This window comes from Euprymna scolopes, chromosome 30, assembly GCF_053919585.1.
Source record: "Euprymna scolopes isolate OS-2025 chromosome 30, ASM5391958v1, whole genome shotgun sequence".
Lineage (NCBI taxonomy): Eukaryota > Metazoa > Mollusca > Cephalopoda > Sepiida > Sepiolidae > Euprymna > Euprymna scolopes.
The window spans coordinates 84,387,642-84,400,227 of NC_136511.1; the positions used below are offsets into that span (position 1 = coordinate 84,387,642).

Here is a 12,586-nt window from a genome sequence, read left to right on the forward strand (position 1 = left end):
ATTTAACATGGGAAGAGTGGGGTTAAAATAATTTAAACGTAATACAGAAATGAACGATGTAAAAAAAAAAAACAAAAAAAAAAGATATATCAAAATTTGAATTTAACTATAAGGTATCTGTTCAGTGCACATTTACCTATAAGTATGGCCAACCACTTATAATTCAATAACTGTAATGTTTTTTTTCAAAAATAATCAATTATAATAAACAGAACGACTCATAAATATCTATATTCTTTTTCCATTTTAAGATACTTTCATAGAAATGTTTCTGTTATGTCAAAAAACAACTATTTTCTTTACGTCACAAGTGTCACGCTCATACTACATGAATTCCATAGCTAATACAACATACTGACCCAACGGGTCACGGGTAGTCTAGTTCATTATAATAGTCAGACTTTCTAGATTTAAGCTCAATTGATATTATTTTTTAAACTCCACTCCAGAGCATGTATAAATGAACAATATTTTCTTTTTCTATTTTTAATTAACTTATTTTTTACTTTACTTTTATTTTACATTCCTTTGTTAATTTTTTTTTTTTAATTTGATTAGTTTTTTACAATCTAATTTAAAATTATAATGCTTACCTAAGTAAGTACAGTGGAATTTCTAGATAGGATACACCCTGCTTATGAATTTTCGGCTTAGGAAACGTGATGTGAACTTTTTTAAGTCCCTGCATACGGAAATATTTTCAGGATGCGAAAAATACAAATGACTGAAAGACTATTTTCCAGGTACCTAATTCTTGGAAAATCTTTTTAAAAAATCAGGGTTTTATTCAATTTAACATTTTTTTAAGTTAATTTAAATTTATGCTAATTTTTATTTGGAAAATATTATTTCCTTGGACTTGAATTTATCTTTTTGAAATTGAAAAATTAATGTACACATTACAATATTTACCACATTTGAAGGATATAAAATGAAAAAAAATCCGTTTTAATTTTTATCATATTTTCAGAAACTTTTTGAGGTATGGGAGAGTTTGTTATTATTTTTCTTAGAAATCGCAAGTTAGCTGTAAGAAAGTAAATAATCCATTTCATTTTGAATCCTTTTTCTTCCACGAACCTGTGTGCCCATAGATTTGACTGATATCGTCACCTTACGAGTAATGATAAATTAAAATCAAATTTAAAAACTTGTGTCATATCTCTCCGTCGATTTTTATGAAATAGAATTTTATATTTGGATATCAAAGAAAAGTAAAAAAATAAATAAAAAGTGAAGACATTAACGGTCAGGTTGGGTACTATTTGGCTCTTATTTCATTCTGGTTTTACTCTTGCTATAAAATTTAATGAGCGTTTTCATAGGACTTGGAATGGATTAGACGATTTAAGTGTAAAACATCTTTCAGAATACGAAAATTTCAAGATATGAAAGCCAAGTTGGAACCAATTAATTTCGTATCTAGAGATTTCACTGTATACACATTTTCTTTCTAGCTTTGTTTATATGAAAAATGGTGTCCATAGAACAAAGAAAATCTCATGTTCCTAATTGAACCGACATAGATAAATGTTTTAATGTGAGTTTTATTATTTTTGTTCTTATTTTCTAACCTTTTTGGACACGGTATAGGAATTTTTATTCTGATGAGTGGCATTTATAGAAAATATTCAAGATATATAACTGTATTTTGTTTGTGTTATATCACACAAAAAAGAACGAGAAGACAAAGAAGATGTATATATATTATTTCATTGGAATTTATTATTGAGATGAGTATTATTTATTATTTTTTTTTTATTGCGGACTATTATCCGGATCTTTCTTAGTTGTTGTTTCATGACGTTTCAGCCAACTATTCCTGGCCTTTGTCTGGTGATAACCGTGACGGGATAGGCATTCCGAATCTCTTAACTGCATTCTCAGTAATTACTATGGATGGCAGTAATTGCTGAGAATGCAGTTAGGAGAGTCAGAGTTCCTATCCCATCGTGGTTACCACCTGACGAAGGCCAGAGGAAAAGTAGGCTGACATGTTGTGAAACAACAACTAAGAAAGATGAGGATAATAGTCCGCAATAAATAAATTAAAGAAAATGTAGACAGCTACTTTATTAATTAGTGAAAAAAATATCAAGACGTATTTACAAAAACGTTAAGTACAAGTTCATGTTCAGTATGAAAAAAATAACAAAATAATTGCATCAATCAAAGACTGATATATATTTATGTCGACAAAATAGTTCATCAAAATTTGGATTGTTTTAAAATTAATAAAGACATCTAACTTTCTTAGTTGAATTGAGTCGAGTACTGCTGCTGCTACTAACAACAAATGCTTCATTTTTTTGTTGGTGAAGAGAAAAGAGAAGAAACTAATCTGGCACCAAAAAAACAACAAATATACTGAAAACTCGCATTCTGTATTTGTTCAGATATTTTAAGAATATCCATTGGTATGGTTCGGAATTTCACAATCAGCAAACAGGACACACAAAAAGTTTTAGAATTTGGTTGAAATATTGAGAGGAAAATCTGAATGAAGCAAGCAACTTCTTACAACTGACAATAACACATGAATACCTAGTTTCACATGGGACGGGACTCATACATACAAAAGAACTTTCCCATAAACAATGATCTGAAGTGAATTAGATCTACTTATACCCAATTCAAAACAACTCATCCAATTGCTTTGATATCCTGGTTGTATACTACTGGTTGTGCAAATCAAATCATCTGCATAAACCAACATTGTTCGCCTCGCTTTTCTGGATGTTTGGAATAGTCAGCATCCTTATATCTCTCACAGAAACAACACATAACTCATCAGCATTTCAACCACTGTGTATGTCTATTATCCTTTGGACTGAGTGTCAACCATCACTGTTGAATACTCTCCATGCCAATGAGACAGCTTCTGATACAACCATAGTTGTTTATGTTGTAGCATATAAAATATTGTAGCAAAAAAATAAAATAAAAATTCTCTCTGTATCGGTTGTCAAAGTCTATTATTTACGTATTATTTATGAATTAATCCCACTCTTCTTAGGACATAAACCTGTCCGCTTTTATAGCCTTTCAAGAGATACTGGAGACAGCCTGACACATAAATAGAAAACTTACCAACTTCAACCATTAAATTGTCAAATTGAATGACCTTAATGAATAATACTCAACTGAATAGAAAAATAAAACTGTTAATCTATCTGAGTGACCCCCCCCCTCGCTTCTCAATACTATTTCTAATGGTAAAATGGCTTCTGACCAGAAGTTGCGAGACAGCCATTGCTGTTTACACTGTAGTTGATAGTTGTACAGAATTCCTCCATATTAAAAAACAAAATTATAGGAAAAATCATAATGATATACACACCCATAATGGAACAAAGAGGCCATATTGCAAAATCACATAAATTGATCAAGTTTTATTTTTATAAAGAAAATCATTTTTGAACAATTTTAAATGATTAACAAAAAATTGTAGGCATTACAAGGCTGATCTCGCAAGCTTGAATTATTGTGAAGTTATCTGTCCTTGTTTACTCAAGATGGTGATGCGAGACAGCCTCCTTTTGCTTACTCATAACATTTGATTTTCTTAATTAAAAATAAATTACTTTATCAATTTATGTAATTTTTGGAATATGACATTTTCGTTCCATCACGGATACATACATCATACAGATTTTTTTTATTTTCGTTTTTTAATAAAGGGGGAATTCTGGACAAGAGACGTGTAGTTTTAGCATGAACAAGCTATTCTTTCTGTATTCGTTGTTGAATTTCTATTATTTACATATTAAACAATCTCCACTACACTTATTGTTCCTATTTACTTTGCCTCTCCACGAGGGCAGAGTTAGACACCAGGGTCGTTTTTTAATGTGGAGCAAAGAAACAAAAATAAAAATTGCCTCAGTCGTGAAGGATTTCTCCTCCGCTAACTAAGAACAAAAAATTGAAGTGTAGCATCAGAACAGGTACTACACTTTGATTCTTTTAGAATCATAAAGAAAGAATGCGGGAACAAAGATGAAAGTTCCATTCTCCTGAATCTTTTGTCTAAAGAAGAGTGAAAAGATTAAAAAACAGTTTTACTTACCTACACAACACAATCACTATAATCCATGAAAGATCCCAAATTATTGATGTCCCTATTTACTGAAGTGAAACTGTAAGAAAAAAAAAAAATGGAAATTATTATTTTTGAAATTTCAATTAGGAAATGAAAACGCCTAAAAAATTTATGGCATTGAAAAAAAAAAATGTTAAGAGTTTTATAGATGATGTGTAATTGGCATAAGAAATTGGTTTGGTTGATTTGTTTTACAGCATACCAACCTCTTTTCGTGTTATTTAATGCCAAATCCAGTAATTTTGAAAAAGAGCTTTAGGCTTCAAGTTCGTTATATCTTTAAATATTTATTCATGGTGTTTCGTTTGTTTTTTTGTTTTGTTTTTTCTATAGCAAAAAGTGTTGTTTTTGTGTTTTACTTTGGAGAACATGATTGAGTTTCACAAAGAAAAAGGGGAAAAAACGATAATATTAATGTTTGATGCATTTTAAGTCAGAAAGACAGTATCTTCCAACAGTCGGATTTGGTAACATCAGGTTGACACGAGAAAGGCAACATGGACACAACCAAAGCTGTGAAGAGGTTTGAGTCAAAGTCCAAGCAAATTAATTGCTTGATGACAGGCATGTCAAACTCAGGGTTCCTCAAGGCCTATATGAATCGATTACAACTTACAAATTTGGATGTTAAATGTGTAAGTTGACTAGTATATATTTTAGCATAGGTGAACACATATAAGTACAAGCAATGTTGTCGATGTATGAAATAAAGAAAGTTGACAGAGTGTATTTGAGAATAACTTGGCATCAGGGGAAGATTGATGAGTGAAATCAAAGGGAGCAAGATTCTGAGTGATTTATTGATGAGATCCCATGGATATGAGGTCATGTGAGATCAATGTGACAAAAGAATGGATAGACTGTGAAAAGACTGGTTTTGGATTTTGACAATGCCTTAAGGATGAGTTGAACCTTACATGCAGCCATGTTTGCTGGCGTCTATCTATCTATCTATCTATCTATCTATCTATCTATTTATTTGACTCTCAAATAGTTACCATAAGTTAGGATTTTGTCTCTCATACTTAGTTAATTGGAAAGTAAGGATAAATTGTATTCATGACTTTATTAACTTTTTTCTTAATAAATCTTCATTGTCAAAAAATGTCATTTCTCAATTGTTCTTACGTTAACTCAATAAAAAATATTTGAATCAGCGGCGAAACAACATGAGTCCCTATAAAGAAATGAATGACAATGCAATACTGTGAGAATGTGAAAAAACTTCTTTGTACGTATTATTTGGATTCTTCAAACTGGAGTGTCATTTTTACCATGTTTCGGTTGATGTAATCTCCAACCTTCTTCAGGTGTATCTTGTTGAACTCTAGAATATTTCTGTCAAACTTGGGAATTTGTCACATCTGGGCAGCTGCTAGAAGCAGCTTATCCTGCCTTGACAGAGTTCAAAATAGACTTCGTAGCCTAGTGAGGGATGCCCTTTTCTCTTCCCTGCAACCTCTTTCTCACAGAAGAGGCATTGTCTCTGCTTTATCGTTATTTTCATGGCAAGTGCTCATCTGAGCTTCAATTTAAGGTACCCTCTCGCCAAACTTTCACAAAAAACACTCGTCTAGCCAGAACCACTATCAATAATTTCCCACACTTTTTATTTGTACCTAAACCTAAATATAGATTCCATGAACAAAGCTTCTTTCTTACAACTGCATGCCCGTGGAACTCTTTTCCGATTGCATGCTTTCCAGCTGACTACAATCTGATTGTCTTCAAAACAAGTTCTTGATGAACCGTCCCCCCGTAAGTAATCCAATTTACTAAATTCCCACTACGCTATAATCACATTGACTAATGTATACCCATTAACCCTTATTCTCGAGTGGCTTTCGAGCCTTGATAAGTGGTGATTCCTGTGTAAAAAAAAAAACAATGACTGGGTAGAGGTCATAAGTAATTCACAATTGTATTAGTCTTAGCCTTTACTGTTTTTTTTTTTTGGCCTTTTAACTAGGGGCAAAGTGTAGTATCTGATCTGATATAATATTTCATCTAATTTTATACTCAATCAATGAAGGAAAATTCTTCTAGACAAGGCAAATTTAACATTTATTTTTTGCTCAACCCAGAGTGCCCTTTTTGAAGGGAGTTGCATTCTCCCCACATTAAAAACCGACTTTGCATCTAACTCTGTTCTTGTTGGGAGGCAATTAAAAAGAAAATACTTAGAAGTGGTTCTACTAGAAAATGTTTAGATAAAAAAGATTGAAAGCTTGAGTGAAAGAAAGTCTTTCCGTACAGAACATTTTCAATATTTGTGATATTTTGACTTTGTCATTGTGCCATCTGCTCTTAATCAATGGCAAAAGGAAATCGTTAATATCTTTATTTATGTGTGTGTGTGTGTGTGTGTGTGTGTGTGTGTGTGTGTGTGTGTGTGTGTGTGTGTGAAAGGTAGAGAAATGTGACATGAATTCGTGAGGCGAGAGAAGTTATTGACACTTGATTTAGAGAAATTGTTTGCTTTGACAATAGAGGATGGAAGAAAAAATGATTAGTGACAACCTCATTTATTGATCAGCTCTATTGATCGAATCAGAGAGGGAAAAGGGAGATGAAAAGAGGAGAATGAACATAAATAGAGAAAGATGGATACAAATACAGGGAAGGGCATAGAAAGAGAGAGAAAGAGAGAGAAGAGGGAAGGGGAAAGAGAGGAGAAAGGACAAAGTTGGGAGAGAGGAGAGAGAGTGGGGAAGAAGAAAGAGGGGGGAAGTAAGAGAGGGGGATAGGAGAGAGGGAGAGAGAAAGGAGAGAGAGCGAGGGAAAGGAGAGTAAAAGAGAGAAAGGAGAGAGAGAGAGAGGGAAAGGAGAGAGAAGGAGGGAAGGAGAAAGAAAACGGGGAAGGTTAAAAGAGGAAGGAAAAAGAAAGAGTGAAAGAGGTATTGGGAGAGCGCAGAAGAGAAAGAGAGAGAGAGAGGAGTAAGGAGATAGAGAGGAAGTAAGAGAGGGAGAGAGAGTGGGAAGAAGTATGTGCATGTGCTTGAGAGAAAGAGAGAGGATGCACAAAAAAAGATGCTTGAAACCATAAACATCAATATATTTTTGTACCAAGGGTAAAATGAGTCTTTTTCTTTTTATTCAATATGGATTCATTTCTCAAAAACCAAAAGAATCAATCTTGCTTGTGGGTTCTTCATAATCCCAGGCATAAGGTAACCAAGTAAATATAAGTAAAAGTATATAAGTCAATATTTGTTTATGTTTTAAAAATATCTTCTGCAATCGTTACCTTACACCGACATTGAATATACTTAAGAAAAAGTCAGACTTATAAGAGAAATATTTCTTTAAGCTTTCTTTCAAAAAAATATAGTGATGCGCCCATGAAAGGCAAAGTTATTAACAAATTGACCATGACCAAAGTCAGTATTATTTCGATTCTTTCATCTTGAGTGTTATTTTCACAACGTTTCAATCAACGTAACCTGTGACTTTCTTCAGGTGTATCTTGTTGAACTTGAGAATCTTTCTCTCAAACTCAGTTCGCAAGGACCCGTGGTGTAGTAGATAAAGTATAGTTGGTCAAATTCAATTGTAAAGTTACACTCTTTTCGAGGTTGAAAGTTCAATCCTCAGTGTGGGTGACACTCAAAATACAACTGCGAATTACTAAGAATTTCTACCCAGTCATGGCTGATGGAATGAAAGAATGCTACCCCTACGGATTAAATAAAAAAAGTTCTGTATGGGATTCCGCGCAGATTACTGAGTTTGACATAAAAATTCTTTAGTTTGACAGAAAAGTTCACGAGTTTGACAGAAAAGTTCACGAGTTTGACAAAAAAGTTCACGAGTTTGACAGAAAAGTTCACGAGTTTGACAGAAAAGTTCTCGAGTTTGACAGAAAAGTTCTCGAGTTTAACAGAAAATTTGTTGAGTTTGATAGACAAGTTCTCGAGTTCAACAAGATACACCTGAAGAAGAAAGTAAAACTCAAGATGAGATTAGTAGTTCAAAGAGTCCAAATAATACTAATAATTAATCCTCATCTCAAAATTAAAAAAAAAACAACAAAATCTTATTTTGTGAAATTACAATCATACTTGGTTTCTCTACAAAAACGACAGGTGTGCAATCAGAACAATAGTTACTTTCAACGGAACAAAAACGAAAAACAAAACAGACCAGTTTGCTTAAATTCTTGATTGCACCCAAAGTCTGACCAAAACAAAACACTCTCAATGAGTAGGGTTCATAGATTACTTAACTAAAATGCTATCCGACACTTCTGTTTTGCTTGATATATATATATATATATATATATATATATATATATATATATATATATATATTTGAGCATATTGGGAAGTAATATACAAACTGCCATTTGCGTATTAAGCGATGCTCTTTGTGTAAACAAATCGAGCTTAGGCATTTGGACGATGTCAAAACATCATTAATTCACTACCCGAACAGCAGCAGCCAATTAGTGTAATGGTGAGAGTCCTTGACTATCGTTTGGACGATCTGGTTTCGACCCTGGCTTGAGGTAGTTGCCTGTCTAGCCACACTGATGAGCTGTAATACAGCGAAACAGTACTGTATGTGGATGACTATATATATATATATATATATATTACCGTCATTTAGGATAGGTCACATAGAAAGTCTATTTAAAAATGATGGGTTGTTTACTTTAGACATAAAAAATGATTAACCCAGAAGATTATTATCTGGATTGATCATTAATTCTATAGGATTTCATGTGATCTGATTTCTCAGAATAAAACTTCGTTTAAAGAAAAGATTTTTTTTTTTTTCAAAAAGTTAATCAATTTATTCTCTTTTCTTATATATTTGCATTAGGTAAATATTATGTTAACTAGTATGAATTTCAAGAGTGTTCATTAAGCACATGTCAAAGCAGCCTGGCGACGAACAGAGATGAACTCAGTGCATCTAGAGTTGATTATATATGAAATGATCACATGTTCCAGGTTTGGGACAGCGTTTTTGAGGCAGTTCACATTGGGGAAGCCGGGAGACGAGACGTGCCCAAAAAATGTAAGGATCTAAGTGAATATTTCTTCGAGACCTGCCCATTCATTGACTAATTTTTAATTAAGTAAAAAAATTAAATAAGAAGGAATTAATTTTAGATTTTCTTTTATAAGGAACTAATATTAGCCTCTCCCTTGTGAACGAATCTCTCTTCACAATAAAACCTTTAAAATCGCCAAAAAGTCTCCTTGTGTTTCCATGTATGAGTTTTATTGGTTTTAAATTGAACAGCCGATCGACAGCCACTAGACGACACAATAATACAATAATACACACAGGGAAAAGCAATGGAAAACAAGAAGACCAACAGCATAAAAGACTTATATTGATTATATTTTTTGATTGCTCACCAGCGATAACCCACAGGTGCACAAGTACATGTGTGTGCAAAGACTATGTGCTTCTCTTCATTGAAATTTCAATTATTTATTGAAATGTTACACTCTTAGCTTAATATTTTTCCCCATTGCAGGCCTTGCACTGTTTGTAGCAAGCATCTATGCATTCTTTAAAGCATACAGCTTTGTGAATGCTTACACTTCTTAGAGATAAGGTTGACAGTTTTCTTACTGTTAAAAATGTTGGCTAGTTTAGAAAAACTGGTGGTATGAAGCATTTAGAAGACAGAAAATGAATATAGAAGTAGAGTAGACGGGAGTCGTACAGTGGGACGAGTGGGACCTATTGTCAACTATTGTGACAACTGTGCACACAAAAGCACAATTTTAATTCATAAAGGAACGCAGACGTCCATTTGAAACAAAAGACTGTACAATACACAAAGCAGAAATGAAGAAAAAAAATTGATTGAAAGAATTAGGAGTGAATGGAGTACATTCAAAGGACCTGCCATTATTAACCAGCAGAGTATCAGCATTGTCGACCAAGGGAGGAGTATCAGGCATGAGTACACAGTCTAGTGATAAATAGAAGTGAAACCTGACCAGGAAGGGTTGAGGACATACGTTGTATGGAGAGAAACGATATGAAAATGATATGGATATTTAATTTGAGTCTTAAAGACAGATTTAGATATAATGACTTCAGAAGAGGATTAAATCTGGACAGTATAGATAGCAGTGTGCAGACCAGGAGACTTTGATGGTATGGCCACATGAAAAGAATTGATAAGAGTTTTTGGGTTAGTAGATGTTAACCAATTGAAGAAGCAAGTTCAGTTTACAGGAAAAGTCCAAAGAAAACACAAGAAAGTGATTAAAAAAAGACCCGAGAGAAAGAAGGATAAATAAGAACCTGGTTAGTTTGTAAATCAATTTCTTAAAGCCGTTCAACATATGCCATGTCATGTAAGGCAGACGTTAAACTGAATATGATGATAAAGAATACAAAAATGCATTCGTTTAATCTATGAAAATTGTATTTTAAACTTAAGCTTAACAGATAAAAAAAAAAAACGCCGTTGGATGAATTCAGTGTATTGTTATATAACCTCCACTATCTGCCTCACAAGGAGATGCTCTTGTCTTTCAAGTTTCTTTTCATTATATTCTTGCGTCATAGCTTTGGGGGTTTTAATAGCATGACCACCTACTCTAAGTCGCGAGTTTAGAATCTGCTTAGCTCAACTGCTCTTCTCAAGTCTGTACATGCGGGCAACTCATTTAAAATCTGTTAGATTAATATTCATCATGCATAATTTTTTTTACTCATGGAGCTTTAATATCTGCTTGAAGCTGAAACTATACTAAACTTCTATTAGATGACATTAGATTGTATTTTATTTATTGTACTATATTTTAATGATCAATTCAGGAGAGGGTAGTGTACTATGTGGTTTACTGTTACGAGACTATTCTCTCAGGCATTATATCCTCCTTTGGATGGTGAAGGTAGTGTAGTACGTTTTGTTGTTATGAAACCATTCTCCCAAGCATTACCTTTCTCTTTCTGAGAAAGTAGTGCTATATATGTTTTGTTTTAATAAAACTATCCTCCCAGACATTATCTTCTCCTGAGGGGATAGCATACATTAACTAGACATTGTCATAATTAACTATTCATTAACAAACTCAACACATTTTATATAATAGCAAAAATATGCAACCGGAGGGAGCATTTATTGTTCAGGGATATAAGTAACGAATGGCAAAAATAACTGAAATGTAGATGACTTCGTTAACCTGGTGGGTCACGGTGCATTTAAGTTAAGAAGCCAATATCTTAAGACAGCCTGACCTGACAGCAGCAGAGATGGAACAAAAGTTATCTAAATCCCCTACCCCTGTCATGAAATGCTGGAAATATTAGCCTTCACAGGCAAATTAACATTTTCAGTTTTCAGAGAGAACTGACATTAGAGGAAGAAATCAACTTTTTCTTATTTATTTTTCAATCAAAAAGCTAAGAACTAACATCTATGAGCAAGAAATCTGCTTCATCCAGATCTTTAACAAATTCTTTAACAAAAAGTGGAGAACTTGCATATGCATATATACAATCGTCAAGGAAATGAATAGTGTATGAGTCATATGTGTGCATATATATGTGACGGTTTAAAAGAATGCAGTCTTTCTTCAACCAACAACTGATACGGGTAGTTTGTTCCACGCTCCAGCTATTCTGAGCATGAAAAAGTCACTCGATCCGTCTCATTCGATTAGCATCTATTTAATCATCTATACCAGACAGTTTAGCTTTATTGGGGAGTAACATGCTTGAAATATAATGCAACAACTTAACATGCAATAGCTGATGCAGAGGACACAGCATGTAGACGTTTTGGAGATCAGCTACTTTGTATATGTTAAGGGGAAAATTTTTTACAATGCTGAAAACAAGGAAATTTACAAGTTTACATTTAAAATAGAATGTTTGTTCCGTCAGACTTATATCTGAAAACAATTTTCTTAGATCCACCACACATTTTAAATAACATTTACCCATATCTCTTATACGTCTTTGGCCCTCACATATCTGAAATAGCATCTTCTGTTATCTTTCCCATATTTGAAATAACTTTCCTTTGAGTTAACATTGCTTTTATAACTCACACATCTGAAATTACATTTTCTTTTATCTCTCTTAAGTAAAATTTTCTAAGGTCCCTCACACATCTTAAATTATATTTTATTTTATCTCTAACATGCCTTAAAAAATATTTTAATTTATTCCTCACACATCTTAAATAATGTTTTATTTTATTTCTCACACATCTTAAATAATATTTATTTTATTTCTCACACATCTTAAATATTTTATTTTATTTCTCACACATTTTAAATAATGTTTTATTTTATTTCTCACACATCTTAAATAATATTTTATTTTATCTCTCACACATCTTAAATATTTTATTTCATCTCTCACACCTCTTAAGTAATATTTTATTTTATCTCTCAGACATCTGAAATAATATTTTATCTCTCACACATCTGAAATAATATTTTATCTCTCACACATCTTAAATAATATTTTATTTTATCCCTCACACATCTTAAATATTTT

At 32.8% G+C, this 12,586-nt stretch overlaps 1 protein-coding gene across 4 annotated transcripts in view; it reads right to left on the minus strand.

The window, feature by feature from the left end:
- The window catches only part of LOC145254869 (steroidogenic factor 1-like), a 377,291-nt gene that overhangs the window by 208,308 nt on the left and 156,397 nt on the right, over positions 1 to 12,586 (minus strand). For all 4 annotated transcript variants that reach the window (XM_080113737.1, XM_080113739.1, XM_080113741.1 and 1 more), the window contains exon 2: positions 4,070 to 4,139. The gene's annotated coding sequence lies outside the window, so the exon portion shown is untranslated. The remainder of the gene's footprint in view (positions 1 to 4,069; positions 4,140 to 12,586) is intronic.